This window comes from Primulina tabacum, chromosome 17, assembly GCF_025594145.1.
Source record: "Primulina tabacum isolate GXHZ01 chromosome 17, ASM2559414v2, whole genome shotgun sequence".
Lineage (NCBI taxonomy): Eukaryota > Viridiplantae > Streptophyta > Magnoliopsida > Lamiales > Gesneriaceae > Primulina > Primulina tabacum.
In genome coordinates this window covers 16,532,490-16,554,088 of record NC_134566.1, presented here as the reverse complement: position 1 = coordinate 16,554,088, position 21,599 = coordinate 16,532,490, and positions in this window count along the sequence as shown.

The following is a 21,599-nucleotide window of genomic DNA, read 5'->3' as shown; positions in this document are numbered from 1 at the left end:
CAGAAAAACAGAAGTACTTATATCGCGCTAAAACCTGCTTAAATAATTTCTTAGCTAAAACCAGAACTAGAAGGATATAAAATTCGAAATATACACTAACAAAATCTTGCGTATCTCAAAGTCTCTAAATATTACCGTTGATCTATTAACGTGATACCAGCATTTATTGCTTCATTAAATGCCATTAAATTCTATACAAGAACATTTAAGACGGTATACCATTTTTGGTATGAACTGCGACTGATTACTTTTGATGTATTCTGCAGGGTCCATTTTAAGCAATAAAGCTGAACCACCAAAAAGAAAAGAACCGTTCAGTTTTTGAACGTTGAATAGAGCCTATATATGGAGATGAAGGAATTCGTGAAGCAGCACGTAGCATTGAACAAAAATCTGAATTGAAAAACATCATTCGAGCATTGTTAGAACTTTCAGTTATCTTAAGAGCTCAAACACTGAAAAAGCAGCACACGCTTCATTGCATACTATTGATCATTGAGATCATATTATGCTAGCTATTTTTCGTTATATCTTCTCAAGCTATTCACTTCACTATTTCATTGATAGAAGAATTTGTAACTGGAAAAGAGTCTTTTCCAGAACTTAAGATCATTCAAGAAGTTGAGTTGTAAAGCTAAGAGTTTCAATAGGCGAAGGGTAAGTTCTGTTGAAGTGGGTGTGTACAATTGTTGTGCTGTATTCACCAAAGTCTTTTAGTGATACCTTCTGGAAACAGAAGAAGGGGAGACGTAGAAGATTCATCTTCGAACTTCCAGAAACAAACCTTGTGCTATCTACTGCTTTTCGGCTTTATCATTTTTCACCCACTAACCAACAGATCGTTTTCCGCACATTATCTTGTGATATGCTGGTCTTTATACTTGAACAAGAATCGTTAAAATCTCTAACAGGATTTTAGCACATCATTCGAAAATAATTTAATAAGTTGGCCATTGAGTTTATTCAACCCCCCCTTCTAAACTCAACCCGATCCTCAACAAGTGGTATCAGATCAGAGTTATTCTTGTTCTGAAAAATATTTAATAGACATGGCTCATTTTAGCAAAGTTCCAATGTTCTCAAAAGAAGATTTCGATGATTGGAAAATCAGAATGCACGCTCATCTTGCGGCTCAAGATGATGACATGTGGTATGTCATCACTGATGGTCCATTAAAGATCTTAAAGCCAAATCCAGCTATTGCTATCACCGAAGGTGCACCTCAGATGCTTGAAAAACCAAGATATGAATGGACAAGTGAGGACCAGAAGAAAGCCAATCTTGACAACGTTGCGAAGGACATTTTATACAAGACACTCGACAAAAATACCTTCAGCAAAATCAAGATGTGCCATACTGCCAAGGAAATCTGGGAAAAATTAATTCAGATCTGTGAAGGAAACGAAGAAACAAAGGAAAACAAACTGTCTGTAGCCATGCAGAAGTTTGAGAATATGAAGATGAGGGCTGGAGAAACTATGAATGAATTTGATGAACGATTCAGCAGCCTCATCAATGAACTCTCAGCTCTTGGGAAAGACTTTGGCAATAGAGAAATTGCATTAAAGGTAATGAGAGGCTACCCAGAGAATGGGACGTCAAAACAATGGCAATGAGAGCTTCCAAGGATCTCAACAAGTTAGAACTACACGACTTGTTCTCGGATTTAAAGGCATATGAGTTTGAACTTGAAGTTCGAAGTGGAGAAGAGCCCTTAGCAAATCCACCAACCAAAGCTCTCGCAGCTACTGTTAACTCTACTACTACAGTTGCTCCAAGTTCAACTTCTGATACTGCTTTAGAGAACACTTCTGAGAGAAGTGCTGAACAGATAAGCAATGACGCAATGTCATTATTTGTTAAGAAGTTTTCCAGATTCATGAGAAAGAATCATAGAACATTTCAAAGTCCCAACCGCAATTTCAAAAAGGAATTATCACCTAGTGATATGGCATGCTTTAACTGTGGAAAAGTTGGACACTTCATTGCTGATTGTCCAAAACCAAAGAAGAATGACCAGAGGAAGGAGGGTGTCAAACGCAATGATAAAAAGATCAGAAGAGACAGGAAGGCAATGGTTGCAGAAGAAAGTAAGTCCAAATGGGCAGACTCAAGTTCTGAATCTTCTGGTTCTGAAAGCCATTCGAGTGAAAGTGATGAAGATGAGATCAAATGTCTGATGGCAAATACTGAGTCAACCTCGACATCCGGAGAGGTATTTGACTTTGACTCTGATGAATTTACATGCAATGATTTAGTCAAAGCATTACACGACATGGTAGAAGAGTATTCTAGACTTTCTCAATCGTTCGAGGAAGTTAAGATCGAAAATCAGGACTTAAAAGATCAGAACAGTAAGTTAACTTGCTTGCAAGTAGACAGCTGTAATGATTTACAAGTTGAGATGAGTAAATTAAAAACGGAGAATGAAAGAGCAAAAGCAGAATACCAGAAGATGCGTTCTGAAAACCAGAAGTTATCACTACTGGTAAATGTTTGGAACAAGTCCTCTATTTCACTGGAAAAGATGCAAGAATTACAAAAACAATCTGGAGACAGGAGTGGTCTCGGATTTTGTAATAATGAAGGCACTTCTGAAACGAATACTAAGCCAAAACTGGATATGTGCAAAGGGAAGTATATTCACTTTGTGAAATCCAGTGTGGTACAAAAACCAGAAGTACCTACTGCTTCAGTAGAAAGGAATGTAAATCAGATGAACAAAAGGATGCATTATGGTCTGGGTTATGTTGAACCTAAGGAAAAAGTTGACCAGAGTTCTAGAATCGGAAGAGGATTCAACTCAGGAAGACAACCTTCTATCAAGGTTAAAAACTACCAGTACTACAATTCTAGACCTGTTCAGAAGAGATACAGGCTAGACAACAGAAACAGAAGGGAAGAACAACATACTAAGATGCACAATGTTAGAAACAACATACCCTCTGTTGCACACACCTCCATGGATACCCGAAGTATAAAAATTGTACAAATGTGGGTTCCAAATGGACTAATAAGGCTTGGACCCAAATAGATTGGGTACCAGATACTAAAATTTGTGCTTGCAGGAACATGTGAAGAAAACCAAGATCAGTAGCTCAACGTGGTATTTGGACAGTGGATGTTCAAGACATATGACTGGACAGAAAAGTCTGCTATCAGAAGTAGTAAGTTGTGCTGGACCAGAGATAACCTTTGGGGATAACTCAAAAGGTAAAACCGTGGGTAAGGGTAAGATTATCCATGGTAACATCACTATTAAGGATGTGCTCTTAGCTGAAAATCTTTGTTATAACTTGATCAGTATTAGTCAATTATGTGATAATGGATTTTCAGTAACATTCCAGAAGCACACTTGCACAGTTAAAAATGCTGATGATTCTACTGTTATAACCGGAGTAAGAAAAGGCAACACCTATAAAATCTCATGGAACATAGATCATATCATTGCTCCTACATGTTTAGTTGCATCTCTAAGTAATAAACACTGGTTGTGGCACAAAAGACTGAATCATCTAAATTTTAAGTCTATCAACAATCTCAAAAAGCAGAACTTAGTCGATGGATTGCCAGACATAAAATTTATTAAGAATCATGTATGTTCTGCATGTCAACTTGGTAACCAAGTAAGATCTAGCTTCAAAAATAAAGGCAGCAAATCATCCTCAAGATGTTTAGAATTATTACATATGGACTTATTTGGTCCAATCCCTATCATAAGCTTAGGGGGAATGAGATACACCCTTGTTGTTGATGATTTCTCTAGATTTACTTGGGTAATTTTTCTTGCTGGAAAAGATCAAACCAGTAACCTCCTGATCAAACTTTTGAAAAAGATTCAAAATGAAAAATCAGTTTCTGTCATTAGAATCAGAAGTGATCGAGGTACTGAATTTACTAACAAGATTCTTGAGATATATCTAGATGAACATGGCATTCATCATGAATATTCAGCTGCCAGGACGCCTCAACAAAATGGAGTAGCTGAGAGGAGAAATAGAACACTTAAAGAAGCTGCTAGAACAATGCTAGCAGATGCAGACATCTCTCAGCGCTTCTGGGCAGAAGCTATTAATACAGCTTGCTACACACAAAACAGAACGATGATCAACAAGAGAAACAATCAAACTCCGTATGAAATATGGAAAGGAAGTAAACCGAACGTATCTTACTTTCATGTTTTCGGTTGTAGATGCTTTGTGCACAATAATGACAAAAATCATTTAGCTGCTTTTGATTCAAAATCTGACATTGGTTTATTTCTTGGATATTCAGCGGTTAGTAAGGCTTTTAGAATTTTCAATAATAAAACTCTTAATGTTGAAGAATCTATTCATGTTGTCTTTGATGAAGACAGCAGTGTTCCCGAGATTACTAACATATCTAATTTAAGTAAAAGATTAGACAGGGTTTATCTGGAATTAGACAGTGAAGATTATGCAGAAGCAAGTGTCAATGATATTCAAAATCCAGAACCAGACATTCACATTCCAGAACCAGCAGCTGATGCTCCAGAACCAGCAGCTGATACTCCAGAACCAGCAGCTGACATTCCAGAACCAGCAGTCGATACTCCAAAACAATCTACTGTTTTATATGAAGACAATCTAAATCCTTTTATTTGGAGAAAATCTCATCCTCCATATTTGGTAATTGGAAATCCAGCAGCTCCACTAAGGACTAGAAGACAGATGATAAATGAATACATGCATGCTGCTTTTATTTCTCAAGATGAACCAAAGAAGATTGAAGAAGCTCTTCTGGATCCCAGTTGGATAGAAGCTATGCAAGAAGAGCTGAATCAATTTGAGAGGAATAAAGTTTGGTTTCTAGTACCTAGACCTTCTTACCAAGCTGTCATTGGAACTCAGTGGGTATTCAGAAACAAACTAAATGAGGAAGGAACAGTTGTAAGAAACAAAGCAAGACTGGTTGCACAAGGATTCAGACAAGAAGAAGGAATAGACTGTGATGAAACCTTTGCACCAGTAGCTAGGCTCGAAGCTATCAGAATATTCTTAGCCTTTGCTGCTTTCAAAAACTTCAAAGTATATCAAATGGATGTAAAGAGTGCGTTTCTTAATGGTCTACCACAAGAGGAAGTCTATGTTGAACAGCCTCCAGGTTTTTCTAATCATTTGTTACCAAATCATGTTTTTAAATTATATAAAGCATTGTATGGTCTGAAACAAGCACCTAGGGCTTGGTACGACACACTTTCACAATTTCTCATTAATCATGGTTTCACCGTTGGTACTGTAGATAAGACTTTGTTTACCTTAGCCAAAAACAAACACATATTGTTAGTTCAGATTTATGTTGATGATATCATATTTGGGTCAACTAACCCCAAATTATGTGCAAAGTTTGCTAAGTTAATGCAGGACCAGTTCGAGATGAGCATGATGAGAGAATTAACATTTTTCTTAGGACTTCAAATCAAGCAACTTGACACTGGAATATTCATAAACCAAACTAAGTATACAAAGGAACTACTGAAAAAGTTTGGGATGGAAACATGTTCTGCTGCTTCCACTCCTATGAGCTCATCTACTAAACTTGATAAAGATGAAGGGGGAATTTCAGTAGAGGTAACTCAGTATCGTGGTTTGATTGGTTCATTGTTATACCTTACTGCCAGTAGACCAGATATCATGTTTGCTGTTTGCATTTGTGCTAGATTTCAATCAAACCCTAAACAATCACATTACATTGCTGGTAAAAGAATTTTAAAATATCTTAAGGGTACTCAAAATGTAGGCCTCTGGTATCCCAAGGACTCGTCGTTTAATCTTATTGGATACTCAGATGCTGATTATGCAGGATGTAAACTGGATAGAAAAAGCACAAGTGGTTTTTGTCAATTTCTTGGTGATAGGTTGATCTCCTGGTTTAGCAAAAAGCAGACTTCCATAGCCACGTCTACTGCAGAAGCTGAATATCTTGCTGCTGGAAGCTGTTGTTCTCAAATACTTTGGATACAGCAACAACTCAAAGACTATGGAGTTCAAGCCTCTGAATCACCATTATTTTGTGACAATACCAGTGCAATTGCTATATCTCATAATCCAGTACTCCATTCCAGAACTAAGCACATTGATATCAGACATCATTTTATCAGAGATCATGTGCAAAAGAAGAACATTCGTCTGGAATACATTCCTACTGATCAGCAAGCAGCAGACATTTTTATAAAACCTCTGCCTGAGAATAAGTTTTCTTACTTTCGAAATACACTTGGATTAATAGATTTAACTTGATTATTTATCATCATCTGATATTATGGCTTAACTTTTCCTCTGTGATTATTCAGTTTTTAATTTTGCAGAAGGTAAAAGCTGAACGATAGGATAATCAGTAGACATAAAATTTCATTAAAAATAATAGAAGCGGGGGCGTACATTTCTCACTTTTTTTTTAACGTACTCCCTCCAGAATGCCAACCAAGTGGTCAGTTCTCCGGTGGAGGTACGTAGAAACTCCTCTGAAAAAGCAATCTTTTTCAAAGTCTTTTGCTCCTTTAAGAGCATGAGAAGGTAGACGCCATCATCAGAGACGACGTCTGCACTATCAGCACTATGGAGACGTCGATAATATTTCTTCATCATTAACAACTCCTTGGTGGAAGATGCTCGCCCACTCTCGATGAAGGACTTAAGCTCCTGGATTTTAGTCCAGGTAGCAAGTGTCTTCTATTGCTTTTTTTCTTGCAGCGATCACCTCCCTCATAAACTCATCAGCCAAATCAGGACTATTATCTCTTGCCATTTCTCTTAAAGAATGATTATCTGGTTTACCCCATGTTCATATTTATAGATGAAAATCAGGCACCAAAGCTCGATAAAGTCTTGACTACAGTAGATATATATATGAAACATCCCATATCAAGCTATCATCGGTTCAGTTACCAAGTATTTTAATTTAATAATTGCACTAATTTAGGTAGAACTTTATTCTGATCTTCTGTGATTTTGTGTCAGATGCACAAAGTATTTTGTCTCATTAACAAAACAAGGCTTTCTTCAGTTTCCAGTAGAAGCTATCATAAGACGACTTACTTCCTTCTGAACTTAATCATTTATTCATTTTATTCTTCTAACATTGAGTTGTTTGCAGAAAGGAATAAAGGAACATCAAGTACTTCAACTGAAATTTCATTAGAAATTTTCCAGTACATTAAACAAAGTGAAAGTTACAGAAATCTCAAGACAATCGAAACGTCTTCTGAAATTCTAGACTAATCAAGCTCATGTCTCCAGTAATATCAGCAGCTTGTAGTATTCTTGCAAAGTACTTCAGCAGAAGAAGGAGTCTTTTTTTTTTCGAAAAGAATCTAGCAAGCTTGGGTCTTGTAAGCACTAATGTATAATCAGATACTTTACAGGGCATTATAGATGATATTAGCATTATCGATCCACCAGCACTCTCTTATTGCATTAGCATGCTTCTGAAAGGGATCGATGCTACATATCAATCTCAATGAAAGAAAACAATCTTTTTGATTGTTAATATTACAACTCCAGGAGTATGATCCAAGGATCATTATGTGCAGAACGACTTTTTCCAACATCTTCTTAGAAATCGCAGCAAGCTGTCTTCTGAACATTCTTGCTTCTGCTTCCGGATCAGTTGTTACCTCTTCTTTCATTTGATTTTTATGTTTACTTAACCATGTTTAAACCTTGCAGGTATTTATAGTAATATTCAAAGAAGATAAGGATCCTTGCGACTGTTCAAATTCAACGGTTTAAATTGAAAGATTGCCAAGAGTCGTTTAGTATTTAATATCCATTACTACTGCATTAATTGAGGAGGAACATCTTTATGGCATTTATATTAGAAACTGATTTGTCTTTTCGATAAAACAGTATACCTACCAGAAGTTGTTCTAGTGCTGCATTTGTTTCAGCATCTTATCCACTTCCAGTAGATATTATCATAAAATGACAAATCAAATTCTGTTTATTTAGCAACCGCCTCGGACAGCCCGCCAATTTTTCAAAATATTTTAAAATGAGTCGTGTAACTGACACTTTTGTCTCTCTCTCTTCTAACATATCAACACGTGTCCCTATGTTCACTGACGGCTGTATATTTTGCTTTAACCGTTCATTTTTTTACGCTTTACGAACTCAGATTATTTCCTTGTCTCTACTGCTTTTTCGCATCTACTGCTAACATACTTCTATTCTCTTTCAAATTTAGAAATGGCCGCAGCATATACGTTGAATGCTTATCAGGTGAATTTTGCTTCTGTTCTCACTATTAAGGATGAGAATCTTGTCAAGATGTTCAAATCATTGGAAAAGTCCAGGCTTCGAATATTCTTGGAATCACCTGCTGTTATCTACAAGTCTGTTTATGCCAAAGCATAAGTTGTGGAAGGCAAAATTACCTATACACAGGGAGATGCATCGATTTCTATTGATGCTGCATTTCTGGGTTCCACTTTCTTCCTACCGATTTCTGGCCTTTCCGAGCTCTCGGACATTTCAAAGGAAGACATGTCCATCGCCTTGACAAATTTTTCAGCCACTGGAGAAGAACTTTCACCCTCTTGCTTCAAAAAGCTACTGAAAATTGAGTACCAAGTACTCGCTGATATAGTAGCAAAAGCCTTGTTAGTTAAGGCTGGAACCTTTGACAAACTAACAAAAGAAAAGGTTCAAGTGATGGTGGCCATCACATCAGAAAAGAAAGTGGATTGGGGACGTTTTCTGTTTCGCATTATGAAGGATATGATTATCAGGAAAAGTACTGGATTTGCTGTGCAAATCAGTAAGATGTTGAAAGATGCTGGTTTTCCTGGAACAGCAGAAGAGGATGGCTCTTCGGTAACAATGACTGATGCTGATAGCGTGCTTGCTTTAAGGCCAAAGCTAACCGTTGGTGAGTTTGTGGCCATTAAGAAGGAGATTGGAGAATCTCAAATTGAGGGGCAGAAGAAAATTAAACGAAAAAGGGTTGTGGTCTTGTCTGATTCTGACAAAACAGAATCTGAAGAATCAGCAGCACCCACTCAGCAAGCTTCACTGCCTCCCACCCCAGCTAAGAAGAAGCCTCGCACAACAATCCGCATCAAGAAAACAGCGGTTCTGTCTGAACTGGAGAATGTTCCTCTCCGCCAAGTTTTTCCATCTGTTGTTTCATCCACCAAAGCCAAACCTATTGAATCAGGGCCCTCACCTGCTCAAAGCTTCAGACCAACTTCTGGTGTGGTCATTAGAGAATCTGCTACTGGTTCTTCTGCTTTTAAACCAGTAGTCCCTGCTACTTCTGAAAAAGGGAAAGAAAAGATTACTGAGTTGTCTCAGTCACTGGTGGCAACATCAACCATTCAAACAGCAATAAATCTACATCTGGAAGAAGTTGAAATCTCAACTAGAGAAGATATGAAATTTTTTGACGATTGACTTAAGGTATGTGTCTACCACCCAATCAAATTTTTGAAAACTACTGGTGTTTATGCTCAAACAGTAGAAAATGAGAAAAAGGTTTTTGATGCTGCCGGGACACGAAATGTGATAGAAGCTATAAATCGTCGCAATTGCATTCTGGAAAAATTCAAAATGCAGAAGATGGACACTGTTCTGAAAACCTTAAAGTCAAATTTTGACTCTGCAAGTCCTACTGCTTTTCATGACCAGAATGTCATTCAAATTTTGTCGGAGCAGCTGACAATTCTTTCTGAACAAACTGCTAATAAGGAAAGGCCTTTTCTCGGCCTCCAAAGTTCAGTCTCGCTTCTGTCTCCGCAATTTTGAAGAATCAGACAGTTGAGGAACCGACCAAAGCTTCTCCTGAAGTCAAGGTCTCTAGTACTCCTGCACCTCAAGAAGTTCCTACTCAATCATCCTCTCTGATTTCTGTTCATGATCTGGCATCGGTTGATGAGGTAATCGAATCGATTATGCCGACCCAAACAGCACAAGATGAATTGCTTCAAGCTATTCCTACTACTACTGATCCTTCTCCAGAATCTGCTACTGCTACTGCAACTGCTGCTGCTAGTGCTACTATTATGACTACTGCTTCATCGTCTCTTCCAGCACTTGAGCATTTTTCAGAAGCTCACCAAGCTGATATGGCAATTTTATTGCATACTTCACCCTCCGTTGTTGAGCCACAAGCTGTATCTGTACCTACTGCTATTTTGCAGCAACCAGACGAAGGGCCAACATAACAGTCTACTGCTTCAGAAGGACCTTCTGCTGAACCAGAACCAGCTGTTACGACTCAAGCATAAGCTGTACCATTCTCTATTCCTTCTTTGCAGTCTCCTGAGCGCATTGCCCGAATGGAGGAAATTAAACAAAGATTGCAAGCAAGGACTCCTTCCCCAGCTATGGAACCATTTGATCTAGAATTCCAAATTGATGCTCTTCAAAGGGATCTTGTAAATCTTTTAGACTTTGTCAAGCGGATATCTTATGAAAATGCCGCCGAATTTCATGATGCTCAATTCTTCCGAGAACGCATGTCTAAGGAAATACAGAACACCGCGGAATCTCTGAGTAAAATGCATGCTGAGACCATCGTCTTTCGACAGACCATATCCAAAAATTCCAGTCAGATCGCGCTTGCTCAATCTGATATATTTACCAGGATCACCGAGCATGATGAAATGTTTCGATCAATCTCCACCACCATGGACCTGATGGATGCCAAGATTGATTCTCAATCTCAAACGCTCACTGCTATTAATGATCGAGTTTCTAATCTGACTCCTTATCTGGAGATGATGACAAATGGAATTCACAATTTATCTGGGAGAATGGATGAATTACTTGCTAGGGTCCTTCTTGATGATGCCAAAAAGGGGGAAGACGATAGAACTGGAGCAAGTAGCAGCAGACCAACTGGAAGGGATCAAAATCCAGATGAAGCTACTTTCAGAGATATTGGAACAAATTAGTTTTATTTTCTTGTCTTAACTAATTTGTGCTTTACGTGATTTTTCTGGATAATAACTGTTTTTATCTGCTTCGTAATCTGTTTTATCTATTCATCTTAACGTCTAAGGAACATCTAGGTTTTGGCATCACCATAAAGGGGGAAATTGTTAGACTTAAATTTGTTGTGGAGATGCTAGTAAAAGTGGAAATGCTAGTAAAAACCAGTAGATGCTGGCTTAGTAAAAACCAGTAGATGCTGGCTTAGTACAAAACCAGTAGATGTAAAATAGCAGAAAAACAGAAGTACTTATATCGCGCTAAAACCTGCGTAAATAATTTCTTAGCTAAAACCAGAACTAGAAGGATACAAAATTCGAAATATACACTAACAGAATCTTGCGTATCTCAAAGTCTCTAAATATTACCGTTGATCTATTAATGTGATACCTGCATTTATTGCTTCATTAAATGCCATTAAATGCTATACAAGAACATTTAAGACGGTATACCATTTTTGGTATGAACTGCGACTGATTACTTTTGATGTATTCTGCAGGGTCCATTTTAAGCAATAAAGCTGAACCACCAAAAAGAAAAGAACCGTTCAGTTTTTGAACGTTGAATAGAGCCTATGTATGGAGATGAAGGAATTCGTGAAGCAGCACGTAGCATTGAACAAAAATCTGAATTGAAAAACATCATTCGAGCATTGTTAGAACTTTCAGTTATCTAAAGAGCTCAAACACTGAAAAAGCAGCACACGCTTCATTGCATACTGTTGATCATTGAGATCATATTGTGCTAGCTATTTTTCGTTATATCTTCTCAAGCTATTCACTTCAATATTTCATTGATAGAAGAATTTGTAACTGGAAAAGAGTCTTTTCCAGAACTTAAGATCATTCAAGAAGTTGAGTTGTAAAGCTAAGAGTTTCAATAGGCGAAGGGTAAGTCCTGTTGAAGTGGGTGTGTACAATTGTTGTGCTGTATTCACCAAAGTCTTTTAGTGATACCTTCTGGAAACAGAAGAAGGGGAGACGTAGAAGATTCATCTTCGAACTTCCAGAAACAAACCTTGTGCTATCTACTGCTTTTCTGCTTTATTATTTTTCACCCACTAACCAACAGATCGTTTTCCGCACATTATCTTGTGATCTGCTGGTCTTTATACTTGAATAAGAATCTTTAAAATCTCTAACAGGATTTTAGCACATCATTCGAAAGAATTTAATAAGTTGGCCTTTGAGTTTATTCAACTCCCCCTTCTAAACTCAACCCGATCCTCAACACAATCTTTGTCGTTGTCTTCTGCGTAAACTCTTTTGCCTTTTCTCTCTGTTCTCCTATGTTCATGTGTCGTGCTCTCCAGCTGTACACAACCTTTTATCTCAACTTAACGGGCATAATCCTTCAAATCTTTTAAAACTCATGTCAAGTTCAAGTTGTTGAAAAGATTGTATAGATTTTATTTTTAAAATGTGAGACTTCATCTCTATCGAGATCTGCACAGATTTTCTTCCAAAACTCCAAATTGTCACATTAATAAAATATAAGTATTTTATTTCCTTTCTTTTGATATTTTATTGGGTTTAAAGTCTTGTACAATAATCTTATCTCCAAAATTTGGTTTTTTTCCTCTTTTGTTCAAATTTACAAATAAGATAAAATTAAATCAAATAAGCACAAAATAAGGAGTGAAAATTCAAGATAAAAACGAAAATGAAATCCCTAAAATTCGATATGATATGGATGTATCAATTCCCCCATATTTAACCTTTGTTCGTCATCAAAAAAATCAGAAAATAAAAATATTAGATAGTAATATTCAATGTTCTCCACAAAAATGACACAGTCAACACTTTTTAACTCACTAAATTTCTCCACGCTCAATCAAAGGATCACACTTCACAAATAATAAAATTCACTTTCGTTGAAACTTCAAAACTCGAGCATTCACGAGAAAAGATCAAGATAATGAGACGTGTGTAGTGTGGAAGTCAAAACTCATATTAATGAAATGTGTTTTAATTATAGGTGTGCTCATATTTTCTGATTTTTTTACGAAACTCTCAGTGAGCCCATCTTTCATACTGTTCTCTACTAAATATTGGAGGAATATTTCCCCGTTCAATAGGTCTTTCTCATACAACATACTCTTTCATCTCTTATCTTCTCCCCTTACTGAATTTTATCATCCTCCATCTAACTTGTTTATCTTCTTTCTACTTTCATCATTTAAATTCAATCCCACGTCTTTTTTTTTCCATCCATCCACGAACAACAATCCGTTTTATTCCTTTACCTCACAATATAACATTCTTTCATCTTTTCTTTCATGATTATAATTTTTTTCAATACTCTTTCATTCCTTCATGATTTTTCGCAAACTCTCCAATCTTTTTGTTTTTTAAACATATATGAGTTATTAAAACTTTTAAAGCACTAAAGAAGTTTATTTCTCTCAAAATTAAGGTAGAGGAATATTGTATGAACTAAGATTGGGTAGTTGATGTAGGATTATGAAAGAATACGCATGGGGGCTGAGTGTTTGCTTTTGACACACTCTATTCGATTTTTAGTAAGCTCAAAATGAGACACTAGAGATATGAATGATACATTTGGTAGGCTCGAGAGGCTCAAACGTTCCAAGGATCGCTTAAATCATCCCCTAAAGTCATTCTCCTCTGTATTTATGCCCCGAAGAATAGTCAGAAAATTTCTAGATTTTTTCTTTTATTTTCTTTTTTTTTTTCATTTTCTTATGAGCTCACCTCTTTCTAATTCACAACTAATTCATATAAGTATGAATTAAAATACATAGATAATGTCTCAAAATTCGATACAAAGCTAGTTTGTGCCAAAATACTTTAGCTACAACTACAACTCATCTCAATCAATTCTAGGTGTGATGCAATCTCTTGAGTGATGAAAACAATCCAACAAGTCATTTAGTGTGTCATAAAATCACAAGTGTATTTTCTCAAAGAATAACCACAAAAATTTTCATGCTCGAGGATTAAACATTAAAAAACATGCTAAGTGTTGTACCATAAAACAAAACAACCAATCCCCCCCTCTCCGCACTCTTTTAAGATATAAAATGTCTTCAGTGTCATGCTACTGTAAAAAAAATATAAAATGTGAATGTAGAATAGTAACAGAACAGTTTCCTGACAATATTTCTTAACGATCTATGAATTGTGTTAAGATCAAGCGCTTACTATTAGGCCAAAAGCTATATGTAACATTCCAAAAACTAGAAAGTTCACGTGAACCACGTGCATGCAAGTTATCAAATTTCTTATGTATTTTAATTAAATGATTTTAATTGCATGAATTAAATATGGTGTACATGTTTACATGTTTAAAATGCACTTTTCTACTAGAATGCATAGAACTGTGTTTTAAAGGTTATTCGAGACGCGATCGAGTAACGGAGACTGATGACCATATAAGAGAAAATGTTTTTATTAAATAAATATTTTTAATTGTTTAATGTATGGTGTATTTTAAATGAAATTTTCGAAAATGAGGTGTATTGATGTGTTTTTATATGCCGAGTCGTAGTTTTAAATGGTATTCGATTTTCGATGAAAATATGAACTTTTCGAGAACTCGGCTAATAAATTCACAAACTTTCCTAAACAAAGTATTTTAAACAATAACTAATGGGCTTAATGGGCCAATTATACTTGACTAATGGGCCCAAATTCGCACAATGAGTTTTAATTAAAATAGAAAGCCAAAATCCTCCCCAACCACACCTATAACCACACGCCCCCTTCACCTAAAAATCACAAGGACTCTTCCATCATCCAAGTAACACATACCACACGTGAAATTGAAGAGGAAAGTCACGTTTTTCTTGAAGAAATTCAGCAAGGGTCCATATTGTTAGAGTAGGTGCATGTCGAGCCAAGTGTTGGCCGAGTGTTCACAATGAAACTCTATGTATAAACAGTCTTTATTTTAATAATATTTGAATTTATCATTTTGGCACTTCTTTATCTGTATACCCATGCTAGTTGCATAGATAAAGCCCTTGAATATACAAATAGTAGAAAGAATATGAGATGCTTATATGATGAGTATCGTGAAACTCATATTTGTAATACTGTATATTCTAAAACGGTTCCTAGTCGATTCAGCCGCCACTAAGAAGGATATAGGCCGCTCGAGTTCGAGACTAGTATCTGCAATGTGAGTACCATGTTTCATTGGTAGGGGACATTGTGATGTCCGAACATGCAGATAGGTGCTCCTTGTAGAGTGCACTGAACAACCCTCCATAAAAGGACTTTCCAAGTGGTACTCACTTATCGAGTGGAAAAGTCCTAGTTTATGGTTGTACACCAATAGTCCTTATGACCCAGGACAACATTGAGACTCTATGTGCTAGAATTACACTTTGACTTGTTTACCGACTCTCAGGGGGTCATCAGGTGGCAAGGTTGGGTGTTCTGTCGAAACATATAGGAGTCGATGCATTGTAGTCGGGGATTCACCGCTTACCTTCGGATATGGATATCCTGTGTGTTATCATGTGTATGTAGGTTGAAATCTCTGATCAGAGTATGGTGGTAATTATGAAAGGGGTTTCATAGATTACCCCATCGATGCAACTACGACATGACACATAGTATCGATTCATTGACAACTCTCGATATACCAATGGTTGTCGAATCGGTCGGGATATCTGAGTTGAAGGGATCGTACTGTACGCTAACCATAATTGAATGGTTCTTGCAGGCACTATCATTTGATACCTAGGGAGTCATGTAAGCGATGCTGCTAGGCGTTTAACATGATTGGTTGGGTACTATCAGACTTGAGTTCTGACGTTCTTATTATCAAGGAGTTGATAAATAAGAATGGAGCAATTGGGGTATGCTCATATAAGGACTTGTTTAGTCCGAATCACATGGAGATGTGAACCCACGGCTAGTTGTATCAATGAACCATTGAGGGTCACACAAGTGCTAGCTTTCTAGATCCCGTTGAGAAGTAAAATAGTTCAATGTGTTGAACGGTTTATAAATGAGTTTATAAGCGTAAAGAAAAATAGAAGTATGACTTCTATGAGAGAAATGTAAATTTTAATTTATGAATGTGTTCCTAAATTAAAAGTAGGCCAAGTGAATAATGTATTTGAAAATTGTGATTTTCATAAACATTATTATGGACTAAATTAAATTAATTCAAGTGTTGAATTAATTAAACATTAGTGGGCCTAGTAGAGTCCAAATAATTAAATTAATTCAAGTGTTGAATTAATTAAATAACATTGGACCTTGTAGAGCCCAATTGGAAATAATTATTTAACTAATGGGTTTGAGTAAAATCAAGTAAACTATAAATGGACTCAAATATGTTTGGGACTTTTAAATAAAAGTCCATGGGCCTTGTAATTGTTACAAGCCCACTTGATATGCATGCTTGGGAGGTGAAAGGTTGTGGAATACATTTAATTAAAATATTGCATGGCATGCAACTTTTTGGATCAACTTTTTCCACAACCAAGGCAACTCATCCTCCCTCATTCTAGATCTAGCTTGGCCGAAACTTCACAAAAATTCTCTCCAAGTTTTTCTCTCATTTTGTGTTCTTCAATTTGTTGAAAACACTCTCTTCTCTTTGAAAAATCCTCTTAGTTTTCTAGTGCAAATTAAGAGGGGATTTACCTAGTTGGTGGTGGGCCTAATTTTGGAGGTTGGAAGCTTGAAGATTTGTCATCCATTCAAGAGCCAAGTTGTTTATAACTTGGTTGGTGCCATCATCAATCTCTTGAGATTGATAGGTAACTATTTCTAAACACCCTATGTATGAGATTTTGGTGTTTTATTGTATTTGCTACACACAATGCAAGGTGGCCGAAATTTTCTTGTAAAATTTAAAATTTTAACTTCCGTTGCGCATACGGTCACCGTAACCGATCCCCTTTCACATATCCGCCAACGTTCCTCGTTTCGCAAGTTGTTTTTCGTGCGTAATAAACGCAAAGACACGCCTTAATCTCTTTTTTATCATCTATCACACCATATTATATGTTTGATGCATGATGCATTAAAAATATGATACACTACTTTGTATTTTCGTTTTTATGACTTATTATGCATAAAAGTAGAGTTTTGATCTTTTAAAACTCTTCCTAATGATGCACAAAGGGGCTGCAATGGAAGGGAACCTTTAAGGAATGTTTTTCCACATGTTTAAGGACCCTTAGGAGCATGTTTGAAGGCTGGAAAAGGAGGGCCGCTAGGTTGAACGAAAATTTGGATTTTTTGCGGACTAGGGTTTCGGCTAGGAGTCCTTCGGAAGCACGGCACTTAGCTGCTGTTAGGGTGCGTTCATGGATTCTATTAGGGTCTAAGAATGGTCCTAGATGGCTCAAGAGGAGAATGGTGCGAAGCCTAGGAAGGAGACGCACGTATGAAAGTCGCGCATGGCTTCTTGTCACGGCTTGAGGGCTGCGGCTCCTAGGCTGAGTAGGTTCCATCCAGTAGGGTTCCTAGGGGTTGGTCTTGATCCTAAGATGGTAAGCTAGGGTGTGTATGGGTTGGCTAACGGCTAGGGTCGAAGGTTGCATGGGATGGGTAAGCTAGGGCTCGAATGAAATAAGGCAGGAATTCAGCGGCTGGTCTAGGCTTGTTCAAGGGTCTTAGTTGGCTTGAATTGGGTTGTATGTGGTATAACTAGGTGTTATTAAGATATGGTTCATGTTTGGTTAAGTTTCGAGTCTATTCGAGTTAAAAACCGGAATGTACGTCTAAGTTTAAAAACAAATTGAAAAATTAATCGATGGCTTAAGTTTACGTCTAAGAAATATTTATGAGTGTATTTTAAGGTGTCATGTTAAGTGAAACGTCTGCTTATTCGTTTTCTTAAAACATGCTAATTTTTTTTTAACCTCCCATAGCATCGGCCGAACCACCAAAAATTACACAAAATATTTTGGACATCATTTTAAAATAAAATAACCAGCTATATATTTGAGAAATACAGCTCATACTATAATCAATCAAAAACCTCTCAAAACATAAATAAAAAGTCGTAAAATATTTTTAACATAACTTGAAAGGATAAATCATAACTAGTGCGGAAAACTAGCGTCGGTCCTCGGGTTATGTGCTCCTTCAGTCCAGTCAGATCAACCATCAAGACCTCCATTATCATATTCATAATCAATATCACCTGCATCAATCACACATAGTGAGTCTAAAGACTCAACACGTCATATTCTTGATAACGAATAATACGTAATACAGTTAACATATAACAGTGAAAAATACTTGTACTTAAAATATCATTTTCATGAAGATGCATAAATTTCAAACATGAATATTTTCGTAAATCTTTTATGATGCATGAACTTTAAATAGAAACATTTTCATAATGATGCCTCAACTTTAAACATAAACATTTTCATGACATGCATCATATAAACCATAACCTTTTCTTTTTTTTCCTCAACATGACATGACATAAAACATTTTTTCATGATCATAAACATTTTCCTTTTCCTTTTCCTTTTCATTTTCTTTTTGTTGAATTCAGATCGTTAATTGTGACTTTCCTGACATGACATGAACATGAAAAATCGATGGATCCATCTACATGAAACCACAGTACTGGGCGGCGGGGACATCAGCAACACTCTCACCGGTCAACTGAGCCTTGGCCTATCATGATTCGAATAGAAATACGATCGTTGGGGCTCCCTCTGGGGCCTTCTCCCATAAATGGGCTCCCTCTGGGGCCTTCTCCCCTCACGATATTCCCATTCTTACCTCAAACCTCATAATCTCATAACCTCATATTCGTAATAATGGAAACACGATCGTCAAGCTTCCACTGGGACCGTCACCCCCTCACGACATCTCCAACATTAAGGAATTAGTCACAATTACTTCACTTCCTTCAACATTTAACATTCTCATCACTTTATAAAAATCATGCATAACATAACATTTTGTTTTTGAAACCAAGCATGCAACATGTCTTTTAAATGTCTTCCTTAAATCATAAAAATTCTTTAGACATTTAAAAATCATAATTTAACCATGAACATCTCATATTCATTTTAAATGACATTTTACCTCAAAACATTTAAAATAACATTTTGACATATTAAATCATAAACATATAAAATTCCTTAAACATTTAAAATATCATTTTAACATATAAAATCCCATACACATTTAAAATATGATTTTAACATAAAAAATTCCATAAACATCCATAACTATAGAAAATAATCATATTAGCACATAAAACAACATTCAGGGCACCGCCATGACGTTTACTAATTTTTTAGGTGTAAAAAGACCGTTTTACCCTTGGACGTAAAATTTCCCGTTTTTGACATTTTCTTGAATTCATTGACTCTAACATGTCCCAAATAATTATTTAAACCTACATGAATTTTTATCATATTTTTATATAGCTTAAATCGAGGACTTTTAAATTAATCTTTAAATAAGACGTATTACTGCGTTTTAATCCCGAATTAAACCAAACCTTAATATAAAATTCCCAAATTAAAAAATTAGACTTCTAATAATTATTTAAGCTTAAATATAATTTTTCATAATTTATAAAGCTTAAAACTAGGCGTTTCAATTAACTTGTTAATTAGCGTTTCGTGCGGCGATTAAATCCCGAATAAATACAAAACTCAATATTTTAATCCCAAATTTTAAACATAACATTTTTAAGATTTATTCTAGCCTTCCAAGTCGTGAGCCACCCCCGTGGACCCATGGAATCAATTTTAGCCTTTTAATTTTTGTTTTTGACCCTTAATCGAACGCACCGAGCAATCTCCTAATTTACTCGAGCCACGCCCAAGCCACCTTGAGCCAAAACCTAGCCAACCCATCTAGGGACCCTACTGACCAAGCCCAGCCCAAAGAACATGACCCTAACTTTCTCAAAACTTGCTGAAAGTCGTCCCAAAATCTATATCTGTTGAGTGTGACTCTTACCACCTTACCAAGACTCCTAGCCAACTAGGACTCCTCTAGCCTCCTAACCAACGATCACCTAGGACCCTCACCAACCCTGGACCACGCTCAGACTCGACCCAGACCAGCCTCGAGCCCCTAACCCACGCACAAAGCTTGTGTAACCAGTAAACCACCTGCGCGTCCCTTTGCTTCTTGCGTGCGTGAGTGTGTTGCTTCTCCTGGAATCTTGCTCGAGCCACCACGAGCCCTGACCCTTCCTACCCCTCTCTGGACCGTGCCAAGCCATCACCCATACCACCTAGCCCAACCCCTACCAAGCTGCAGCCCCTTAAACTCTCGGCCAAACACAAATACACCCTCGGGAAGTTTCCTAACCAGCGAGGTCTCTTTCCCAACCCTGCTGCGCGAGTCCTAGCCCACTAGGACTCTACCGGTGGCTGAATCAATCAGTGGAGGAGGCCACTTGGGAGACCGAATAAGATATGAGGTTTCAAGTCAATAAAATTAGTATTTTAAATGATTTATGAAGTTTAAAGTATTTTAAAGCCTAATTTAATTGTTATCACTTGAGTATTTTATTCTAAATTATGGGATTTTTAGTAAAGTTAATAGTGGGTTAATATTCTTAATTAGCAAGTTAATTATTATTTAAACCCTTAATACCCCACTAACTCACATGTTACACTCACACACACATGCACTATATATACACTTGGCCTATGCACGCACACATCTCTTGCACCCTTTCATTTCTTTTTTGGAGAGAATTGGTAGGGTTCTTAGTTCTTTGTCCAGCAGCCACCCTCCCCTTCAAATTATTTCAGCAACTACACGTTGATTTTAGTAGAAAAATCGTGCCTCAAGTCGCTCGGATCGCTTCCCACACCGCGTCGTTTCGTTATTCGCCGTATCGTGAGTTTTAAAGATTAAAGACATGTATATTCTTTCGTTTTCGCATCTATCTTGTCATAGTAATTATTTTGATGAATGTTATATGAAAAACAGGTGAAGGTTATGCAAAAGTTTGAGAACAAATGTTTGAAACGATTTTGGATCAAAATTTTGGGTATCAAAAACCGAGTCTACTGTCTTTTCAAATACTGTGAATTTTCGGTCGATATAATGGAAAATCTTTCAACATATAAAATGTAGGACTTTTTGATACCTTCGATTTGAAAGTAACTTTGTAATTTTTGGACACGAAATGAGTGAGTTATGATCATTTTTGTGGGACTGCAGAAGCTGTGAAATTTCTGCATCATAAAATCCGTCACGCTCTGTTATTTCGAATTCTGCCACTTATAGGCTGGTTTTCTGGAAATTTTTTCAACATATAATTTGTAGTACATCGTTTATCTTCGATATGATAGTAAATTTGTATTTTTATGATAAGAAATGAGAGAGATATGATTTTTACCGTGACATCGCTCAAGCTGCGAAAATTTGTGCATGTTCTTCTCGTTTTCTCAATTTTTGGTTGAAGGCTTCGTTGGGATCTTCTGAATATTTGCTGCTTTGGTTAGGGTAGCATGTCCAGAGTATTCCAACGAAGCCCTCGACGTTTTTAAATATGTTCGACGTGCAAAAGAAAATGTTTTATTTTTGAGGTATGCTAAATGACTTGTGACCAAATATGAACGGGTTTGGAAGTCTGTGAACGTGGCCGAGGACCTCTCCACCCCGGTAAAGTATGACCGGGTTTGATCAGGATTGGAAAGCGGTAAAGTATGACCAGGGA